The 24202-nt window shown below is 37.6% G+C and overlaps 1 protein-coding gene across 26 annotated transcripts in view; it reads right to left on the bottom strand.

Annotated features, from left to right (window-relative positions):
- The window catches only part of Rtl4 (retrotransposon Gag like 4), a 410686-nt gene that overhangs the window by 382309 nt on the left and 4175 nt on the right, over positions 1-24202 (bottom strand). For 5 of the 26 annotated variants that reach the window (XM_063280474.1, XM_063280483.1, XM_063280490.1 and 2 more), the window contains exon 3: positions 12693-12764. The exons of the other annotated variants lie outside the window; for them this stretch is intronic. The gene's annotated coding sequence lies outside the window, so the exon portion shown is untranslated. The remainder of the gene's footprint in view (positions 1-12692; positions 12765-24202) is intronic. 26 annotated transcript variants of the gene reach the window in all.

Below are 24202 nucleotides of genomic sequence, written 5' to 3'. Positions count from 1 at the left end.
TCCTCAGGAACAAAAGAAGAATTTTAAAGAAGCTGAGGAAGTTTATCACCAGGCTTACAGTATGTGTACAGAACAGGATCCTTCAAGCTAAAAGGAAATAATGCTACTGAGTAATATATAAAACTGTAAAACACACTAGTAAAACTAAATACTCAGATGTAGGATTGTCTTCTACTGGAATTTTGATGTATATAAGTCATTTATATCTTCAGTGTGAATGTCAGAGATTTTTTTAAATGTCCACAATAATTTGCTAAATGGAATGTAATGTTAAATAAATTAATTTTTCAGACATCTTTACTGTTATTTTATCCTCATCACCCCTTCTTCTATATTTACCAGCCGTCCTACCCAACTATCAAGCCTGTGAAGGAAAAACAACAACCTTGAGGTTATAATAACACATAACTTGGCAGCAACCAATAGCTCACAATTAGGACTTAAGACAATTCAAGAGAAGGGAGATCATGCCTGGTACTAGAAACCTAGCCAACTATGAAGACCTAATGGAGTTATGGATCTTAGAGAACCTATAGCCACCACTTTACTAAGCCAACGTAATCTCTAAATATTTGTTCTTATACCTACAAATCTGTAAACTCCTCACACGTCATCAGGCAAGCTACTCTTTTCAACAGATGAACATCATTATAGAAAACCACAACCAATCGAATACAGAGTATGGAATCCAGTCCCAATGGATACACCAACAAAACAAATCCCACAATGAGACTCAGGAAACTTGGTGAAAGAGTAGGTGGAAAGATTCTAAGAATGGGAGCATTAGAAAATTTGCTATGAAACTGTGTCTTCTAGTAATAGCTGTATTACTAGTATGCTTGCCAAAACATGAGTTGAACATGAAATTTTAATCACACACACACACACACACACACACACACACACACACACACACACATAAATTAAAACCAAAATAAGTAGGTTTAAAAATCTTATACAAAAACAGTTATTAAGTCAAAAAACTATTTATAAAAATGCATATCAATTGAAGGTATTAAACTTATTAAAGTGAAATAAAGTTTACTAATAGATAAAAGAAATGACAATAGTTTGCAATGAAGAGATAGACATCCATGATATAATCATCAGAAACATTACTACCCTAATTTCATCAATATGCATAGTACACAGGTACAAAATTGTTATAGAAATAGAGAATTTAAACTATACTTTAGCTACACCAAATGCAGCATGCTACCCCCAAATTGTGTGATATGCACTCTTCTCAAGCGTCCATGAAACATAGCCTAGGGCAGATTCTGTGGTAGTTCACCATATCTGAACAGACTTAAGAGAACTCAAAGTATTAAATATATTTTCTGACCACAATTATATAAAAGTGGACAACCTTAACAGGGTAGAGCTTTGAGAAATCCTGAAGTATATAGAAACTAAACAGTATATTGCTGGACAACTGATGGCTTGCTGAAGAAATTGAAAAGTAGATTAAAGGACAGATAAAATGTATAAAGGATCACTGGTGTGAAGGTTTTAAGCAAACAAAAAGACTAATCTGAAAGGAGCACAGTGCATTTCTATTCAGGTAAACCTGCCTGGATTGAATAACAACAAACTGGAAAATGAACAGTCCAATGATCAAGATTTAATCACTAATAAAAAAGAGTCCTGTCCAAGAAAAGCCTTTGACAGCCTCACATTTAAAGAGCTGGCACCAAGGTCTCAAAGTCTCTTTAAATGAAAAAAAAAAGAGTCCCAAAGTCATTTCATAAGCCTAGCATTGTGTTTCTCTGATAATAAAAGTAGAAATAGGTAATTAAAAACATAACAACATCTTTGGTGAACATAGAGTCAAGAATCTTCAGCTAGTGTATATAATTGGTGGAGCCGACAGGTTTAAATGGGTGCTTCAAAACCTGTGATGGCACAGATGGTCCTCTTTAAAATCAGTGGTTTGGAAAGGAAAGCAAAAATGTGTGAACGTGAGAAACGGACATGGAGAAAGGAGAGAGATGGACAAGGATGAGAGGGAAATAAGATGAGGTGCAGTGAGCACAAATAGAACGTACTGCATGCATTCGTGAAATGACCAAATAAATTTAACCAATCAATGTACATAGATCCAAAACAAACAAACCCAGACCCCAGACAGTCAAAGCAATCCTGGAGCAATTACTGTAGATTTCAAGCTACTATAGCCATGGTAATAAAAAAAACAGTTTGATACTGGCACAAACACTAACACGTAGTTTAATAAAACAAAATGGAAGACGCAAACTTCTGTGAGTATAAGAACAACTAGCTGATATTCTACAAAGATACCAAAAGTACATACTGGAAAAAAGCACCTTCAAAAAGTAACTGGAAAATTGGATGTGTAGTGCCAGGGAAGTGTTAATGATTCCCAAAAACAGACAGGAGTTGATCCGATGCAACTCACAGTAGGGTCTTTATTCTATTGGAGCTAGGTCACCCCTCCCCACCCACAGCACACCACTGTCACACAGGACAGTTTTTGTGGTGGGGGACATCAAAATATATCTTGGAGCAAGGCTTTATATAGTAAGCAGCAAGCAAGGGGTTTAAGTGTGTAAGCATCTAATTGGGAAGCTACTGTGGCCTTTAATATAATTTACTGGTGCTGGGAGTCATATCATAAACTTAATTTCTGCACCCCTCTGCATTGGTGTTTCTTAGGCAGGGGGGCAGGCTTGTAACCTGGGGATGCAGAGCTGTTGGAGTAATAATCTGAAGATGCTGGTCTTGTTGGGGATGTAGCTGGAGATTACGGTCTTGCCGGAGATGAGCTTGGAGTCTGAAGCTAGGTTCAGGTTTTGTTGGTGGGTAACTTGGAAACTAATACTAGGTACCAGCCTGTTAGTTTACCTGAGTTCAAACTTAGGTCAGGTTCTCTAAAATGGAGTCTGAACTTAAAATATTTGACCTCCCAGATGCACAGTAACAGAAAGAAGAATGTAGAATAGAAGAAGAAAAAGGGTAATGAAACAGAAGATGAGTACCATTACCTGGTGGTAGAGAGCTGGTTGGGGAAATTCCAAATAACTCGAGAGACATGCAACACAGGGACTATAGTTAACAGTACACTGTATTCTTAATAAATTATTACAGAGTAGATTTTAGATGTTCTCAACATAAAATTATAAGTGTGGGATTCAGCCACTCCACAGTACATGTAGATATATATTCCCAAACATCATGTTATTCTTAGTAAATTTAATTTTATGTGTAAATTTTGAAAAATTAAAAATAAAAGATCCTCTAGCAAACCAGCCATGCATTCTTGAACTGTGTCCTTCTGGGTCAGAGAATATTATTCTTTCCATCACTGTTACATTCATCTGTATGGCACATTACTCAAAATTTTAAATCCATATTCACAATTGATGTTTTCTGTAGAGGAATTTTGATCCAGCAACATGGCTGATCTGGCAAGTGATCACTTCCAAAGGTCTGTGTGATCTGACTGGAATACAGACATGCCCTTAACATACACATTTAATACCAAATAAGTAAGGTAAACTTGGCTTATAGATGGAAACAATCATGTTTGAACGTGATGACTAATTGAGGGGCAGCCAAATTGACCAATCAGAGAAAGATTGGACAGAATGAGTCAGAGATAGGATACACTCAACTCTCATGAGAGCAGCACAGGAATGAGAGGCTACTTAAGAGAAGTGCAGTGAGAGAGCAATGAGTTGAATGAGTTCAGTCAGTCGAGGTCAGTACAGTGGAGTTCCATTTTGTCAGTGGAATTGAGTTCCTTCATGAGTTGATGCGGTTCCATGCAAGTCAGAGGGACAGTTTTACAGAGATAGATTACAGGCGGACACAGAACGAAGCAGAAAAGGAAAAGGAGACAGAAGATTACAATAGATTGTCAATGTTATTATGAGACCAAGCAGAGCAATTAAGTCGGAACCTGAGGAAACCCAGATTGAATCAGTCAGCTTGGAAGATTAGATTGCACAGGGGCTAAAAGGTTCCAGGCCGAGGTCTAGGGATAGTTAAAATGGAGAAGAAAGTGCTCTTGGGTATGACGCTCATCTCTTCCCTTCATCTAAGGAAATAAAAGTTACTTCTACAATTTATCTTTGTCATATACAATTTTTAGAACTAGAATCATTTTCAAAAGTAAGAAGTATCTGTTATTTATGAAAAAATAAAATCTCCCAGAAAGTATCTATACTGTAAATATTCAGAAAAATAAACTTATGTGTAGAATGTATTATTTCTATATTTTTCTGGTTGGAAGATTTGAAAGTTATTTAATAAGTTTTGTTTTTATCTCTTGAGACAGGTTCTTTCTTGCTCTATAGCTTGGGCTGTCCTGGAATTCCAAGTACCCCTGCTTTAGCTTCCTGAGTATTGGGATTATAAGATATCCAGCAAATCCAAGTATTTTGTAGTTATCAATGTTCTTTCTTCCCTGATTTGTTTTGTTCATAATTTTCACATAATTTTAGATTTATCACACTTTCATTTTCTGTCACTTTAAATCTGGTATGCTTTCCAGAAGGAGAAGCAGAACATGATTATTTGCTCGGCAGGCCCTGAAGTAAGTCTACCTAGGTTTGAATTATTTCTTTGCCAATTTACTTAAATTCTCAGAAATTCAGAATTTAAAATGGAACCTACTTCAACAGTTTCTTCACCGTACTGTTGCAATGATGAGAGTAATTAAATCTGTAAATGTGCAGAATAAAACAGACCCAAAAATATAGCCTTCATTTATTGTTGAATTAGTTTCCTAGGTCTGCCATAAAAAACACAGTAAAGTGGGATACTTAAAGCCACATCAACTTATTCTCTAAGTTTTGTAGTATTTAGAGGCTACAGGGCCATGGTTCCCTGAAAAGGAGGGGGAAGTTGATTATTGCTTTCCATCCTCTGAGGTCTCCTGGAACTTTGTGTCAGCATAACTCCACTTCCTACCATAATCTTCCAGTGGCCTTTGTCCCTATTCCTCTAGATTTATAAGGATATTGTCATAGTATTTAGGGGCTCACCCTAATCCAGGATGATGTCACCCTAGCTAAATTATATCCGCAAAGACCCTATTTAAATAAGGTCTACCTCCGAGATCAGGAGTTCGAACGGATATTGGGAGTCTCTGTCTCAAACACTTCTAATGTGCAGTCTTTCTTATCTAGTCTTTCCTTTTATATTCTTAATTACTATGACCACAGTTTCATCACGTATGCTTCATTTTGTCTTGTATTTATTTCTCTCTGTGTGTGTGTTTCTTGTATTTCATCCTTTTCTTTTACTTTCCTTCCTCCATCTTTTATAATGCTTCTGTATCTACCTTCATAATTCACTTTTCCCTTCTTTGCTACTTTGGCAAAAATATATGAATTTGGTTTTTAATTAGGCACTATTTATTCCTTAAACTATTATTATGCTTCATTCATCATTCCCACAAAAGAACTTATCATTGAAGTTTTGATTTTATCCTTGACTCCAAATCATTTAGCCTGATATATTTGCTACATTGCACATGGTTTAACTGGGTCATTTACCTGTGGACTCATTGAGCCATGACCATATATTATGAGATTGTGACCTATGTAACAGACTGCCTTGTTGGGCCCCAATTAGAGGAGAAGATCTTGGTCCTGCCAAAGCTGGACCACCCAGTATAGGGAAATGTCAGGCCAGAGAGGCAGGAAGGGGGCATGGTTAGAAGGAGTGGGGGATGGGATAGAGTGCCTATTGACAGGAAACCAGGAAAGGAAATAACATTTGAAATGTAAATAAAATATCCAATAAAAATGAAATTATGACCTAAATTCTTAATTTATAATGCATTTTCCTTCATGGTATTAAAGATACAGTATTTTCCAATGTTTTGTGAGCATTTAGTTAAACCATTAATCTTGCAATATAAAAATTTTCAGATATAGGTATTTTCATAGAGTTAAATTATTAATTATATTATTAAATTGACCTGTTTCTTTCTACCTGTTTTTTAGAATTTATACTATAGAACCTGCTACTTATGAACCCAAAAAGCTGTTGTATTTTTCTTAGAAACAGAAATCTGCCTGGTTATTAAATGGGTTTGTTAACCACGCAACATAAAAAAGTATATCCCAGCCTCCCTGTGGTTACCATTCAACTAGATTCTGGCTGCTGAGAAACATGTTGGTCCGGAACTGGAAGCTCATTTTCCTCTTCTTCCTACCAGAGTATACATTTGATTGGTTGGAATTGGAAAAGCCAGTACAGACCATAAAATGCTACAGATGACCCTCAACATCTAATGGTGTTATGATTGCATAAAACCATCATAAATTGAAAAACTGTAAGTAAAAAATATATTTAATACCACCTATATATCATCATAACTTACCACAGCCCAGTATAAACTGTAAGTCATTTCCTCTCATGCTCACACAGCTGATAGGGAGTTATTGTTTACTGTTGCGATCTAATTTCACTGAGAGCTCACACTGTGTATTCGTAGACTAGGAAAAGATTCAAAATCAAACTTTGAAATACACGACAGCCTCTTTCATGTTCACATCATTGCAATGAAATTGTCCTTGTTAATGTCCTTTTGTTGCTAAATTCCAAGGTACGATTTTCAATCATTATTAAACATCTTTCTAGAACATTTCACACTCTTGTTTTACAAGATACAATTTTCTTCTGGCATTCTTCCAGAAGCTCAGAGCACATTTCTGACTTGTAAGCTGAATGTTCCACAGCTCCGTCAAAACTGAATGGATAGTGTGTCCTTTAAATCTGCTTCCTTTAGTTAATGTTTACACAGCCTACCTCAAAAACATCCTTCTTTTAATTCCTGCTTAACTATTAGCTAGCCAAGCCTACATCACAAATATCTCCTAAACTGTGTCCTAGCTAATATATTATAATGTTCAGGTACCTCAATGCCTTTTTCCCTAATGCTGTTGTTGAAACCCTGTGCATGCTAGTCTAGAACTTAACCACTAGCTACAGGGATCTATCACATTGACTTTGGATTATTCCAAAGACTTCTACTTTACCTCTAATAATGTCTTTCAGAAAGTTACCCATTTGAAACACATTAGATCACATATCCACTTTGCTTCAAAATCTCCACTGATTCCTTTTTATTAAACTTCTTTGTACCTTTCTTGAAGAAATGCATTGTGAATCTCAAAGCCACCACACCTCCCTCACATAATATCTATGCCCTAAGAACAGTACATTTCCCAAACCACTAGAAAACGTGCTGGTTGTACATCTTTTCACAGTTTCATTAGTTGGCATGTGTTTCCTTTGAATAGACTATCACCCTTACAGTTTTTCTTTTTACGTCGCAGTAATATTCATCAGTCAAATCCCAGGAAAAATGTCCTATTTCCTGAAAGCATCCCTAACTGGCACAGTTAAGAATCAGTCAATTAATTAATCAATTAATCAATCAACCAAAAAACAACCATCTTGAGACCCATGCCGTGAGAGAGAGCCCACGTCTGACAATATTAATGATATTCTGCTATCCTTGCCTAACATAACTGCTTTCAGAAAGGCTTCATCCAGCATCTGGTGGAAATAGATACAGAGACCCACAGCCAAACATCAGGCAGAGTTTGCAGAATCTTATTGAAGTGAGGAAGAAGGATTGAAGGAACCAGAGAGGGTAAGGATACCACAGGAAAATCTACAGAATCAACTAACATGGGGCCCAAAGGGGCTGAGAGAGAATTAACTGCCATCCAGAGAACACTCATGTACCAGACCTAGTTCCCCTACACATATATAAAAAATGTGCAGCTTGGTCTTTACGTGGGACTTCTAACAGCTCGAACTTGTTCTTTCTATGACTCTGATCCCTTTCCCCTAACTGGACTGCCTTGTCTAGCCTCAGTAGAAGAAGATGCACTTCTGCATTTGTTATATCAATGTGGGTTGATATCCATGAAAGGCCTCTCATTTTCTGAGGGGAAAGGGAAGGGGTTGGGGCAGCAAAGAGAAGTTGTGATCTAGATGTAAAGTAAATAAATTAATTAATAAAAATTCAATTACTAACACCAATAGCACAGGCACTAAGATCAACAATTGATAAATGGGACCTCTAAAACTGAAAAGCTTCTGTAAGGTAAAGAACATTGTTCATAGGACAAAACAGCAACCTACAGATTTGGCAAAGATCATCACCAACCCTACATTTGATAAAGGGCTAAAATCCAAAATATATAAAGAATTCAAAAAGTTAGACACCAATAAACCAATTAAGCCAATTAAAAATGGGATCCAGAGCTAACAGAATTCTCAACAGAGGAATCTCAAATAACTAAGAAACATTGAGTGTTCAATATCCTTAGCCAGCAGAAAAAAATGCAAATAAAAAACGACTTTGAGATTCCATATCACACTTGTCAGAATGGCTAAGACTAAAAACACAGTTGACAGCTCATGCAGGTGAGGATGCACTCCTGGTGGGTATGTAAACTTGTACAGCCACTTTGGAAATCAATATGATGGTTTCTCAGAAATTTGGAAATCGATCGACCTCAAGACCCAGCTATAACACTCCTAGCTGTATACCCTGAGAATGCTCCATCCTACCACAAGGACACTTGCTCAACTATGTTCATGGCACCTTTTATTTGTTGCTGTTGTTGCTGCTGCTGCTGTTGTTGTTGTTGTTGTTGTTGTTGTTGTTGTTGTTGTTGTTGTTGTTTTGTTGTTCACTTTACATCATGTTGACTGCCCCTCTCCTGGTCACTCCCTCTTCTGACAGGGTAGGGACCCCTCTGAATGTCCCCCAACCCTAGCACATCAAGTCTCTCCCAAACTAGGCACATCATCTCCCACTGAGGTCAGACAAGGCAGTCCAACTAGAAAAACATATCCCACATACAGGCAACCGCTTTTGGGATAGCACCAGCTCAAGTTGCTCAAGACCTACATGAAGACCAAACTGCGCATCTGCTTCATATGAGTTAGGAAGCCTAGGTCCGCACTTTGGTTGGTGTTTCAATCTGAGAGCCGCAAGAGTCCAGGTTAGATTCAGAGCCTGCCCCACATGTGGCCCATACATGTACAGCCACCCAATTAGACAAGATGGATGAAGCAAAGAAGTGCAGACCGACAGGAGCCGGATGTAGATTGCTCCTGAGAGACACAGCCAGAATACAGCAAATACAGAGGCGAATGCCAGCAGCAAACCACTGAACTGAGAATAGAACCCCCATTGAAGGAATCAGGGAAAGAACTGGAAGAGCTTGAAGGGGCTCGAGACCCCATATGTACAACAATGCCAAGCAACCAGAGCTTCCAGGGACTAAGCCACTACCTAAAGACTATACATGGACTGACCCTGGACTCTGACCTCATAGGTAGCAATGAATATCCTAGTAAGATCACCAGTGGAAGGGGAAGCCCTGGGTCCTGCTAAGACTGAACCCCCAGTGAACTAGATTGTTGGGGGGAGGGTGGCAATGGGGGGAGGATGGGGAGGGGAACACCCATAAAGGAGGGGAAGGGGAGGGATTAGGGGGATGTTTGCCCGGAAACCGGGAAAAAGAATAACACTCGAAATGTATATAAGAAATACTCAAGTTAATAAAAAATAAAAAATAAAAAAAAATTTAAAAAAAAGAGTCCAGGTTAGTTGACTCTGTCTGTCTTCCAGTAGACTTTATCTCCTTCAGGGACAGTACTTCCCCCTACTCTTCCAAAAGAGTCCCCAGGCTCCATTGCTGTTTGGGTGTGGGTGTCTGCATCTGTTTGAGTCAGGTGCTAGGTAGAGCCTCTGAGAGGATAGTCCTGCTAGACTCCTGTCTGCAAGCAGTAATACTTCGATATTTTTGCAGCTTTATTTGTAATAGAGAGAACCTGGGAAAAGCCTAGATGTTCCTCAATCAAAGAATGGGTAACAAAAATGTGGTACAATTACATAATGGAGGATTATTCGGCTGTTAAAAATGACAACATGAAATTTGCAGGCAAATAGATGGAACTAGGAAAAAAACATCCTGACTGGGGTAACTCATGCTCAGAAAGACAAACATGGTATGTACTCACTTATAAATGGATATTATCTATAAAGTAAAAGATAATAGTGTTATAATTTGTAGACCCAGAGAGGTTAAGCAACAAGAATGGCTCAAGAGAGGACTCAAGGGCTGGAGAGATGGCTCAGCCGTCAAGAGCACTGTCTGCTCTTCCAGAGGTCTTGAGTTCAATTCCCAGCAACCACATGGTGGCTCACAACCATCTGTTGTAGGATCTTATGTTCTTTTCTGGTGTGTCTGAAGACAGCTACAATGTACTCACATACATAAAATAAATAAATCTTTTTCAAGAAAGAGAGAACTCATAGATCTCTGTAGGAAGGGGAAATAGATTTCACAGGTGGTCTGGGAGCTAATGGAGGTGGGAATGGGAGGGATCAGATATAAGAAGGGATAGAAGGAGAGACAACTGGAATTGGGGGACAGCACTTGGGGAACTAGGTTGAAAGCTAGTGCAGTGGAAACTTCCTAGAATCTATGAGGGCGATCCTAACTAAGACTCCTAGTAATTGGGGTATATGGAGTCTGAACCAACCATCTTCTATGACTAGGAAAGACTTCCAGTGGAGGAGTCAGGACACCAACCTAGCCATTAAAATCTTCAACCTAAATTTGTCCTGAATGCAAGGTGTGCTGGGATAAAGGTGACACTGAATTTGTGGGGTTGCCCAACCACTGACTGGTCCAACTTGAGGTCAATGCCTTCAGGGGAGCCCAGGCCCAACACTACCTAGAGGACCAGGAATGAGAGGCTGGACAGCTCAGACAACTATAATAGACCAAACACAACTGGCAAAAAGTCCCTGAAATGATCCTAATGATATTCTGCTATACTGGTCGACTGGAACCTAATATAATTATCATCAGAGAGGCTCCATCCAGCAACTGATAGGAGCAGATGCAAAGACCCATTGCCAAACATTAAGCAGAGCTCAGGGAATCCCACAGAAGAGGAAGAAGGACTGTAGAAACCAGAGGGGTCAAGGACATCCAAAGAACAGAGCCCAGAGAATCAACTAAGCAGAGCTCATAGAGACTCACAGAGACAAAAGCAAAAATGAGGGAGGCTGTATAGGTCTGACCTAGGTCCTCTGCTTATATGATATGGCTGTGTAGCTTGGCATTCTTGTGAGACTCCTAACAATGGGAGTACTGGGAGTAGGGGTGTCTGGGACTCTTTTGCTGCTTTTGCAACCCCTTTCCTCCTATTGGGTTGCCTTGACATGACTTGATATGAGGGCTTGTGCCTGGCCTTATTGTAACTTGTTATGCATATTCAGCTGATATCCCTGGGAGGCCTGCTCTTCTCTGAAGGGAAATGGAGAACTAGGTCTCATAGAGAAGGGAGGTTGGGAGTGGTACTGGAAGAAGAGGAGGAAGGGGAAACTGCAGTCAGAATGAGAGAAGAATAGAAAATAATAATAGTAATATAATAATAATAATAATAATAACTTGCTAACACTGTTGATAGAATATTAACATTATTAGTCTCTTGATCAGTGCCCATTCCCCTCCTATATGGAATAAACTCTAAGAAAACCCATAATTGCACAAGTTATTATTAAATCTAGCAGTGTCTACCTCAATAAAAGACTAATAGGCAGAATCAGATTAAATGAAAGGATCTTGGCTCTCTGTATACTTAGCCTATCTGAGATTAATGCTTAAAATTCTCCATTTCCACATTTGTCTTAAGGTACTCATTCTTATTAAAATATGTCCCTAAAATGGGCCAAAAGTATTTATGACATTTACTATACCTTATCTGAGATTGTATAAAATAATTAATAATTAATTTTCAATATTATGGAATGAGATATATATCATATTTTGTTAATAAAACTTTATTTGTTTTCCAATAAAGATTTGTGTCATCTTAGTAGTTAAAAATGAATAATTCATTGTCTTAAATTAATAGCCATGCTTCTTTTAATTGAACATATTGCCATATATTCCCTTTTCCTTTACCCACTGACTACACTGCACATTCCATGACAGAGATCTTGGGTTCTTCTCCAATAAACCACAGTACTTGCCTACATTTTTAATGAGTGAGGGCTGAAAGTGTGTGTGTGTGTGTGTGTGTGTGTGTGTGTGTGTGTGTGTGTGTGCGCGCGCGCGCGCGCGTGTGTGCATATGGAGAGGATTGACTGAGTGTTTGGCAGCTTGTACTGCTCTTACAGAGGATCCAAGTTCACCTCCCAGAACCTACATCAGGTAGCTCACAGTCACCTAAAATTCCATGTGCAGGGTACCTGACATCATTTCCTCATCTCTATACCCACACATGTGCATTCTCTCTCTCTCTCTCTCTCTCTCTCTCTCTCTCTCTCTCTCTCTCTCTCTCTCTCTCTCTCTCTCGCACACGCACGCACACACACACACACACACAAATGCATCTTTATTTTTAAAAAGTACAAATAAGGATACCTAAATTATTTTTGTTTCAGAGCTCCTGCCCCTCGTTAATCAAGGACAGTGTAAAACCCTGAGTCAACTGTAAAACCTTTCGCATCAACGCATACCTCCATGTTCAAGACCTCTTCTAGTTCACAGTCTGTTGCTCTATTATTGGAATCATTTGACACTGGCATCTGTCAGGAGCAATGGCGAACAAATGCTTACTTTGAAGTATGCCCTAAATATCAAATCACAATGGCATCCACGCTCCAACCATACCTTCTAAGGTTGCTTTGATTCTTCACAGAGTACCTTCTTCAGGGCAGGAATATATCACTATTGACCAAATGCCTGTCGATAAGAAATTTAAGGAAGGATTCATTTTTGGTTCATGATTTGAGAGAATAAAAGACTCATGTAGTAGAGCAGTGTAATGCCAGAAGGTTCTAATTAGATTTGGGACATGACACTCGGTCTCCTTACCCCCTTACATTTTGGAAGAACAAAATGTATCCAAAGGGTCGGTTTATAAACTTCAAGACCCATTCCCTAGTCACTTGCTCCTCTGAGTCCCTTTTCCCCAAAAGTTTCAAAAACCTGTCAATCATCCCCGCTAGATAAGCAGCAAGCATCCAGCAGGAGATGCTCCCTCCTTCCTTCCTATCCAACACTGTTTGTCTGCTTGCTTGCTTCTTTTGCTATACATCACACTATCCTCATAGTGTAGGAATGGCTAAGTAGTCTGAGACTTCCCAATAGGAATTGTTTAATATGCCTGTGAGGATGTTGGCAAATCTGTCAGGCAACTTTGCTTATAAACCAAGTATTACTTCCAATACACAGTTTGAGGACACACTGATCTGTTCCCTACCAATTTCTTGCTCAAGGAAGACAGGCCTCAGAAAGCATCCTTTCCGTACTGGCAACCTAGCTACCTCTGAGTATGTCAAAACAGATGTAATCAGCAGATCTTTGATCATCATCGGTTACACTGCATGTGACAGAAATCAAGCTTACGAAACTGACCAATGAGATGACTATAGCTGCTTAAGACCTATTTGAGTATAATCAAAATGGAATTCGCAAATTTCTTTATATCAAATCACCAGATTAAAGTTGATACTTGCCTGGCATTTACAGTGGACTGTGGTCCTGTACGACTCTAAGTACTCATCAACTATCAACGCATTTAATCTTCCTAAAAGATCATGGTGTAGGTGACTTTCACATCCATTTTACAGGTTGAAAAACCTGAGGCACTGACAGTGTTGACTTGTGCCAGAGTGAATGTTCAGTTCATTTAGAATCCAGATTCCATCCAACCTCTGACCATTTAAAAAGTCATGGCACTTGACTTAATGGCCTTTCTATCTGTATTGTTCCTCTTATCCTTCAATCTCCCAGGATGTTCTCACTTCCTCTATATCTTCTGACCTCACTTACAAACGTGAAGTATTTGTCTTCCTCTACTCACTAACTCCTACCATCATTTGGCAACTTCCATGGTAATATGGATTTGTTTTCCAGCCAACATACTGAGCCTTGCATTTTATTTCTAAATATCCCTTCCTCAGTGGCTGTACTTCAGCCATGACTCTTCTCAAATATTATTATTCTCTGAGATTATAATAAAATTACATCATTTCCCTTTCCTCGCTTCAAGCCCTCCCATGGAACCCACTCCTTATTCTCCTTCAAGTTCATGCCTCTTTTATCATTAACTGTTTGTTCTATGTCGTGTTATTTCTATGTCTGCGCTTTTGGGCTGGCTATTTTCGAGTACACAAGCAATCGAGGCTTCTTTCCCTGGGGAAGACTATTTCACCTCCTCTCACTAACACATACTTGATTTTTATATCAGTTGCTGTTGCTTCTCTAACATTCCTAATTCTAACCTGTTTCTATTTTTCTCGAGATAATAACTTCATTTGAACCAATAACTCCTCTGTGTTCACTCTACCCACACCCTCGACTTCCTTTGGCTAAGCTCCCGTCACACTCATCTAGAAACTTCTGAAATTAAGCATCCTCTTTTTCCCTCACCTGAGAAATATTGAAAGGAATACCATCAACATTTGACTGGGTCTCTCACACACATTATTTTTCTCCCATCTCTTCAAAAGCTCTAACTCTGGGGATATGGCTCAGTAGTTGAGAGCACTTACTGCTCTTGCGGAGGACCTTGGTTTGTTTCCCAGAATTCACAGTGCGGCTTACAACCATCTCCAACTCCACTTCCTGGGCTTCTCTTGCCCTCTTCTGGCCACCATAGGCATTGCACTCATGCAGTACACGTATATCCATGTAAGCAAACCAGTCTTAAAATACTACAAAAATAAATAAATCTTGAGCCACACACCCAACTGCTTTTATAAAAAACAATCTCTAAATCTTCAGAGTCTACCTCCTCAGGAATAATCTCTTCTAAATCTCCCCAGAAAATATTAAAAGGTCGTAAGTATACTGCTACAGTTATACACCATGAAACCTGCAACTTTCCTGAATTCACACTAATACATTTTGCTTCTTGCATGTTTTACTAAGAAAAGGATTCCTCTGCCCTTCTCTCATATCTAACGCCAATATTGAATTTTTGGGGCCTCACTCTGTAGATTATCTGCTCTCATCTCCTTACCTTCCCTACTGATTATGTTGTCTGCATTTAAACACCTCAAAGTACTCTCACTATGAACAAAAATCCCAACTACCCTGACTTGTATCTCAGCCATCACTGTCTTAGAAGCCACTTTTGGGTTTTTTTTCCTGTATTATTTTAGGGCCAACCCTGCTGGATTCACGAATTCATCTTGTCTGCCGTCTAAACAAGCTATCCACACACTAACTCTTTCCATCTCCTTATCTACAGTTCATTGGTCAATATCAGATGTTGTCACTAAAATCAAAGAATCAATGACATTGATTACACAAGTGGCTACATTTTACCCTTATTTCACTAAACTTCTTATCAAAATGTAGTGCTGTTAATTCTTCCTTCTTGGAGATATTTTTCCTGGGCCATACCCTCCTCAGTTCCTGTCTGGATTTCAGTCTATTCTCATTGACCTCACTCCAGTATTCCCAGTTGCCTTTGATGGCCTTTACTTAAGGCCTTGAGCTTTAAGCATCCGAGCTCATCCTTCACAATTCATCTCTCTTCTATTTATACTCTCTCCCTAGGTGATATCATTCTAATGTATGGCTTTAAATAACATTTGTATGCTGACAACTTCCAAATCTTGCTATTGACCTTGACCTCACTACTGAGCTTGAGACATATGCCCAACTCTCTTTCTTCTCCCTTTGGATGTCTCAAAGCCATAATTTTCCATCTCCTAAGCAGAACTCACATCCCATCTCTGAAATATGCATATCCACTAATTTATGCACATAACTGAAACAGTATCATGATTCACCTACTGGTTCAAGCCAGAAACTTGGAAGTCACCTTTCGTACATCACTCCAGAATTCACCATTAAGTTTGGCTAACTCTGTTTCAAACCGACTCCATGATTCAGTCATCTTCTTTGTATCTCAACTGTCTCTACTATCTTAGAAGGCACTTACTGCTTTTTTTTCTTTATTATTTTAGGGCCACCCTAACTGATCTCTCTGCCTCTATTTTACCTTTCCAATTCATTCTCTATAATTATATCTATCTAACATCATTTTCTTTTCGAGTGCCTCTTCTTCAATGAGATCCCGTTACTTTTTTAGCATGAAGGTAAAAGTTCCCAGCATGTCAATAAATATTTGTACTCTCTCACGGTGGCATAATAGAGCCCTTGAATGTCCTTGCTTCTACTCTCCTTCCTTGGAATCTCCAAATCCATTGCCTTTCTTCTTCAACTTTCTAGAACATTGAGTACTGTGCAGATAAGAAGTATATAGATTTTGTAGGTTTGGGGCAATATTCAAGACAAAGGTAGTAGTATTAAAATGTCAAGAAAAAACTATTCAGAAATTTCTTATAATTATCTACGTATGGAAATGGAGGTAATAGTAGAAATGGAGGGAGGGAAGGAAAGAGAGAGAGAGAGACAGAGACAGAGACAGAGAGACAGAGAGACAGAGCATCAAATCTAAGTGACTTAGAATTATCAATAGACCTTAGTGACTTTATGGGATACACAACCTAAGGAATAGGGGAAAGGCCACAAAAAATTCAAGCCTAAAAATCTGGAATGAGAAAAGTCCTAATTACATTTAACTCATTACACTTATATTTAAGACTAGAGTGTTAGAATGTAAAAACACTAAAACCATTCGGTTTTAACTGATGATATAACATTTAAAAGACCAGGTATGAGATGGTACTAAAGAGGTTCATTTGCATGTCTGTAAGGGAACTTTGGGAAGTGGGCATATAAAGAAGTGGAGGATCTATTTCTTTGTTATATATGAAAAGAGTCACTTTATACTTTCCCATAGTGATTATTTACTAAGGAGAATTATACATAGAAGAATAAATCAATAACATATAAATGACCAAAAAGGAGAAGCTATAAAAAATAAAAACATGATATAGAGAAAATAATAGTCACCTGGCAGCAATAAGTTATTCCATACCAATAACTGACTTAAATACAAATTGCTAATGTTTTCCAATTAAAAGGCAGAGATTAATAGAACATCTTTTAAAAACATGATTCAAGTATGTACTATTTTGATCCAAACGTTATAATAAATATACACCATATAAATAGTGAATAAAATTTAGCCTGAATGGAAATACTAACACAGGATAAAATAAACTTTAAGTGATAAAAATAGTCATAAAAGATGAAAATACAATATATATGTATAAGAAAATCTGACCATCAAGAAAACTTGAAAAATACAGGCAATGGAGAACAAATATCTACAAAACAAGGTTTGAAGGGAAAATATGTATCCAGATAGTAACAGATAGTTGGAAACATCAGTGTTCCACTTTCAGTATGTACAAAACAGAATGAAAACCAATGGGGAAATAAAGGACTTGAACAAATGCTCTAAGTCGAATATAAAAGATATACAAGCAGACCCCCAAGATATTGAAAATCTGATTCAGTTAGAGGAGTAAAATAAAATGCACAGTAAAGCAAGTCACATGAATTGTTTTGCTTTTGACTGCACATAAAAGTGATATGTATAGATTACTGTAATCTAGAGAGTGCATGAAACATATCTTTCAAAACGTATATATTTCAGAAGTGCAGCTTGGTCTTCATGTGGGTCCCTTAACCACTGGAGCAGGGGCTGTCCCTGACTCTGTTACTTGCCTATGAACCTTAGTGTGCCTAGTCCTGCAGTGACTTGATGTGCTAGGGGTTAGCAGGGTGGGGAAGTAGGTTGAGGGAATAATACACAGAGGAGAGGGGAGGTAGAAAGGGGAATGATCTATGTGAGGGGGCACTGGGAAGACAGGGAAGGCTGATATTGGGATGTAAAGTGAATAAATAATTTTTAAATATATGAGCTAAATATATATATATATATATTTCAATTCAAAAAGTCTTCATTACTAAAAGCACTAATGATTACCCAAGCCTTTAACACATCAGTATGTTTTGTTGTTAGTGGAAGATGATGCTTGATGCTTACAGATTATGATCGATGAAAAACCAGTGTTGTTATTGCTGGGGTGGTATTTTAACATACAGCAACAAAGTATGCACTCTCGATTAACTATTCCTTTGAGGGAGATTTCTTTGCAGTGTGTGATCCTATTTGATTCTACTTAAGGGAGAAATTTCAAACCTTGGAGACAGTCTTCACAAACTCAACTTCAGCTTTGTCGACTAGCTTCACATACTACTCCAAATTCTGCACGGTCGTGGGAGCCGTGTGTATAGCATCTTCACCAGGACTGAATTCCATTACAGTAAATTATGTTCTTTGCTCATCTGTAAGAAGCGGTTCCTCATCTACACCAAAATTTTACCGTGGGATTTTAGCTTTGTTGCTATTTCTACCACATTTGCAGGTACCTCCTCAACTGAAAGCTTGACCCCTAGAAAGTGATCTGTGTTGGTTGGAATTAATATCTACCACATTGTTATTGTGGTTGTTATTTGACCTCCTCTTATAAATTATGCTACATAAAAATCTTAACACTGGGTACTACATAACATTATGAGACGTATTTGATAAATATAATATCCAAATAAGAATATTCTCCATCTTCATATATTAAAATCACTTTTTTTCTAGCTTTCAAAGAAAATATACTACATTGTTCACATTATTCGTTATTTATAGCCACTTTGCTTTGCAGTAAAACAACTACCTTTTTTGTTGTTTTGGTTTTTCAGGACTGGTTTCTCTAGAAGACTAGGAACATTTTCTCCCACCGTGCTTGGCTATTCTTGAAATTGCTCTGTAAACCAGGCTGGACTCGAACTCTGGGATCTACCTGTTTCTGTCTCCTCCTGAGTGTTGGGATTAAAGGTGTGCGCCACACCTCCTGTCTACTATTTCACTCTATCAAGCATGAGTTTACTGGATCTGTACTTTTCATTTTATTTATGAACTTTTTCTTTGTACACACAATGTGACTACTTATTTGGCACAAGAGTTCCAGCTTTTATCTCATGTCAGTTCAAAAACTTTGGAATGAGTTTATCTTTTGTTTTGCTTTATTTTTGAATTCGGTCTCCTAGAGTACTCCAGGCTGCACTTGAATTCACTGTATAGCCTAGGGTGGTTGTTCGCATCATCCTGCTTTGTTTGGCCAAATTCTAGGGTTATAGATTGTAGCATCATATCTGATTTTATGGTAGGAATGAGATAGTGATTCACTGTGTAACCTAAGTGGACCTTACGTTCTTATACCTGATTTCAAACTCATAACGCAGTTCTCCTGCCTCAGCTATTTGCGTACTAGAATTAGCCACGTGCATTACTATATCCAGATTCTATTGCAGCTTTCAACAAATCTTTCACATTAGGTTTAACATTTGTAGGGTTTTTTTTCCTTTGAGTGATACTCATGTCATTTGAACACTTAGATGCCATTATTGGGCTTATTGGCATAATTTGATAATTCTATACCAAACCTAGGAAATGCAAAAGAGAGAAATGAGAGACTAGTTGGTCAATAGAGTAATCAGACCATATACTACATGTACTCAATCAATACACAAAATCAACAGTCACAGTAATATTAGGCATCTTTGATCCCAGATTACCATGAACATATGATAACAATAAAAAAGATAGTAAGTGTACTGCAAGAACCATGAAAATATGATACAAAGACATGAAGTGAACATGTGCTTTGGAGAAAGTGGTGCTGATCTAGTCTCAGTGCATGGTTGCCACAAACTTCAACTTAGAGAGATGCCAGTGTCTGTAAATGTAAATATAGTAATGAATGCCAAAAGCATTAGTGAAGTTCAGTAAAATGAACTAGGCTGGGGGGTGTTATTTATTTCTTTATTTGTTTGCGAGGTATGGTCTCATTATATATCTCTGGCTTTCCTGGAACTCACTATATTGACATGGACGTTCTCAAGATCACAAAGATCAACCTGCTCCTCTTTCTCTCTCAAATGCTGGGATTAAAGACTTGCTCCACCCACTGAAGCAGAACAAATAGCTTCCTTAAGTTCATATGGAACATTGTCCCAATAATATGTATGTTAGAAGGCTCAACTAAATGAAAAGGACAGAAAACAAACATAGCATTTTCTCTGACAACAGAACAAGCCCATGAATCAAAATTAATAACAAAAAGGTGATAGGAAATTTGGGAAATATATGCAACATAAACAAAAAGTAAATAAAAGAACAAATCATATGGGGAAATTTAAAATGCCCCCAAGAGACCAATGAAGATAAAAAAAAAATTATGTGATATACGGAAAGCAATACTCCAAATAACACTTATATTGTAAAATTATAAGGAACTCAAATTCATTAGCTAATTTATAAATAGGGAACTAACCTAAGAGAGGCAGAAAGAAGGAAAAAATAAAGACTGGAATGGCATAAGTAAAACAGTTAATTGAATTAACATTAGAGAAAACCCAACAAAAGCAAAGTTAATTCTTTAAACATCAGACTGAATGCGGGGACCCAATGGAGGAGTTAGGGCAAAGACTGAAGGAGCTGAAGGAGAGAGAAATACTATAGGAAGAACAGTACCAATCAACCAGATCCCCCAGAGCTCCCAGGGATTAAACCACCAACCAAAGAGTACACATGGAGGGACCTATAGCTCAGGCACATATGTAGCAGAGGATGGCATTGTAGGGCATCAATGGGAGGAGAGGCCATTGGTCCTGTGAAGGCTCGATGCTCCAGTGTAGAGGAATGCCAGGGTGGGGAGGCAGGAAGGAGTGGGTGGATGGGGAAGTACCCTCATAGAGGCAAATGGGAGAGGGGACAAGATATGGGGGTGTTGTATGAGGGGAAACTGGGAAGGGGATAACATCTGAAATATAAATAGATAAATATCCAATAAAAAGGCAAAAAGACTTTAAATCATTTTTTGCAATGAACTCACAAATTGAACCATCATAGAGATATATTAAGGTAGCCACTCAAACATTTTCACAGTCCTAAATTATGTACATCTCAGTGAACTTCTATACAATTAGGATCATGATTCAAAACCGAGGAGGTTGGCTTTGGGATTCACACTCTCACTAACAAATTGTTATGTGCTACTCTACCATAAGAATGGGAAAAGTAATGAGAAAAATGAAAGTAAAAAAATAATTTACGGTGTTGGGGATTTAGCTCAGTGGTAGAGCACTTGCCTAGCAAGCGCAGGGCCCTGAGTTTGGTCCCCAGCTCCGAAAAAAAGAAAAAAAAGAAAAGAAAAATTTACATAACTTAAAAAAAATGGCCAACATAGAAAGTTCCAGGCTAAACAGGTAAAACACTGTCACTAGAGAAATATATTGAGACAAGTAATTTATGTAGACTCCCTATGAGAGAAAGCAGAAATACTCAAATAATTAAAATCAGTCAATGAAGTAGAGTACATTAGTGACACTCTTAAAGACATAAAAATAACTGCAAGAATAATAATGGATAGTTAGAAGCTAGAGATTAGATAATGCAAGTTGAGTTTTAAAAGCTCCTAGAAATCTGTACACTATCCAAAAATGAAAAGATAGAAATTCTGAACATACCTGTACCAAATTATTGGACCTAAATCAAAATCCTTACTCACTAAAGCATCCTGGTGGTTGTTTGAACAAGAATGGGAGGATAGGCTCATATATTTGAATGTTTGGTCATCAGAGGGTGACACCACTTGAGAAGGATTAGGATGTATGGCTTTGTTAGAGGAAGGATGTCATTGGAGGTAGGCTTTACAGTTACAAAAGCCTACACCAGACCCAAGCTCTCCCTCTCTGCCTGTAAATCAAGATGTAGAACTTTCAGCTCATTCTCCATCACCATGTTTGTCTGTGTGCCGCCATGTTTCCCACCATTGATGATAAGTCTAAACTTCTGAAACTGGAAGCAAACCTCAATTAAATTTTTATAAAAATTGCCTTTATCATGATGTCTCTTTGCAGCAATAGAATAATGACTAAGATACATCCCTAAGACTTAACTGTTGCAGCAGATGTTAAACTCTTCAAAATTTTGCAATGGTCCCTAGATGATGGTTCAGTGCATAAAGCAACTGCCCCATCCATACCTTGGAAGCTTAGACTCAATCCCGGGGTCCCATCTAATAGAAGAAAAGAACTTCCTGTCACATGCTCAGATGTGTACTCCCCATCCCCCAACACATACACTCACACACACTCACACATACACTCTAAATGTAACAAAATTATAGTGGGAAGAAATAGTCCTTGCTTATCTAATAAGACCATCTAATAAGACCAGTCATAGTCTGATACCAAAGCCAGACTAAGACATCATAAAAACATACAATGAATGCAATGATAGACAGATACCCCTTGTAAATATAAAATACAGAAATACTAGGATGTTTAACCCAACAGCAACACACAATTACTATTATATATTATGACTTAGTGGGATCTGTCTTTTTTTTTTCGGATCTGTCTTTTAATTGTGTAGCTGGTTCAGTATAAAAAACATCAAATCTAACACAGAGATTAGTCAAATGACATAAAAGCTAGTGCTGTCAAAATCGATCTGAGAAAGAAAGAATTCAACAAAACTAAGCACTATTTTCACGACAGAAACATTCAACAAATTAGGAATAGAAAAGAACTTCTTCAAAGTTATAGAAAAACCTAGGATAGCATCAAGCTCAGTCATGAAAAAGTGAAAGATTTCCTCTAATATCATGAGCACAGTGAGGACACTCATCTTTCTAGTTTTGTATAATACTATACTAGATATTGTAGCCAGAACAATGCCAAAAGAAAAAGAAATCACATCAAAATTGGCAAAGAAAAACTAAAACTTACAGATGGCAAGATCCTATATGGAGAATGTATTTGTAAAATCCACCAAACACATACTAGACCAAATGAATGGAGAATCTGGCAAAGCTAGCACATGTAAGATCAAATATGCATGCATCAGTTATGTATGTACACACTAGTAATGAGCAGCCTCAAAAGAAAATTAAGAAATAACTTAATTTGCCATACTATTAAAAGACTATAATATTAGTAATGAATTTAACAAAGGACTTAAAAAATTTACACACAACTAGAAGCAGTCAAAGAAAGTGACAATATAGAGGAAAAGGTAACATACAATAAACTGAAATAGTATTGTTAAGATAGAAATACTTCCCAAAGCTACCTAAGAATGTGATTCAATAAATGTCAAAAAATTTGATTCCTTTTTTTAAGAAATAAAATTCTGATCTCTTCAAATTTATATAAATCTGGGAGATACCCAAAAAGACAAAGCATCTTTTTTTTAAAAAAATGACTAAAGTTGGAGGATTTATACTCCCCAATTTTAAAACTTAATTCAGGCTTTAGCAATCAAGAGTCTGGCACTGGTATAAAGGTAAGTATAGAGACCAGTGGAATAGAAGCAAGGATTCAGAAATAAAGCAACATGTTTAAAACCAATTGATTTTTTTCAAGTGTCTGGACTAGGCTAGCTTCACTTTTGGTCAGGGGATGTACTAGGAAAAGCAGACATCCCAATTGATTTTTCACAAGGTAACAAGATCACACAAAGTTAACAGAATACTTTCTTTAACAAACAACTCAGAGACTATTATATATCCACAAGCAAAGGAATAAAATTGAATCCATATCTCCTACCCTATATTAGAAGCAGTTAAAGTGAAAACCATACCTGCCATTCCCAGTGCTACAGGGCACGCAGTCACAGACCTAATCAGAGTTTGCCTGATCAGCAATTACTGTCACCCAACCTCAGGAAAGACCCTTTTCAGTGAACCAGTGTTTGTTTAGATTCTGTGATTCTATAACTCCACTTTCCATATTGGCTCAGGGCAGTTCCATTTGCATTCTTATTAATGGAGAGCAGAAGGAAGTCCTTAGGTAAGCCATTAACTGTGTTTCTGTTTACATTTCTTTTGTTAAAACTTAATGGCTATTTAACTGAAGACCTTGTGCCTTGATTATAGGGTTCCAGTTCTGATATAAGCATGAAAATCCCTTTGAAAATAAAATATATTTTCAATTACAGTCATTCATGGCCCCAATTCAAGTAAAATTTTCATTAAAGAAATAATTAGCCTTGGCAAGAGCTTTATATCTTATGAATGTGCAGTTTTAATGTGATAATTGTTCCATGTGTTGGTCTTTACAAGTGACACATTTCTACATATTTATATGTTATTGGCTAGGAGTTGTCCAAAGCAAGAAATGAAATCCTG

The sequence above is a fragment of the Rattus norvegicus genome, chromosome X (assembly GCF_036323735.1).
Source record: "Rattus norvegicus strain BN/NHsdMcwi chromosome X, GRCr8, whole genome shotgun sequence".
Classification (NCBI taxonomy): Eukaryota; Metazoa; Chordata; class Mammalia; order Rodentia; family Muridae; genus Rattus; species Rattus norvegicus.
This window is presented reverse-complemented; position numbering and strand designations above follow the sequence as displayed.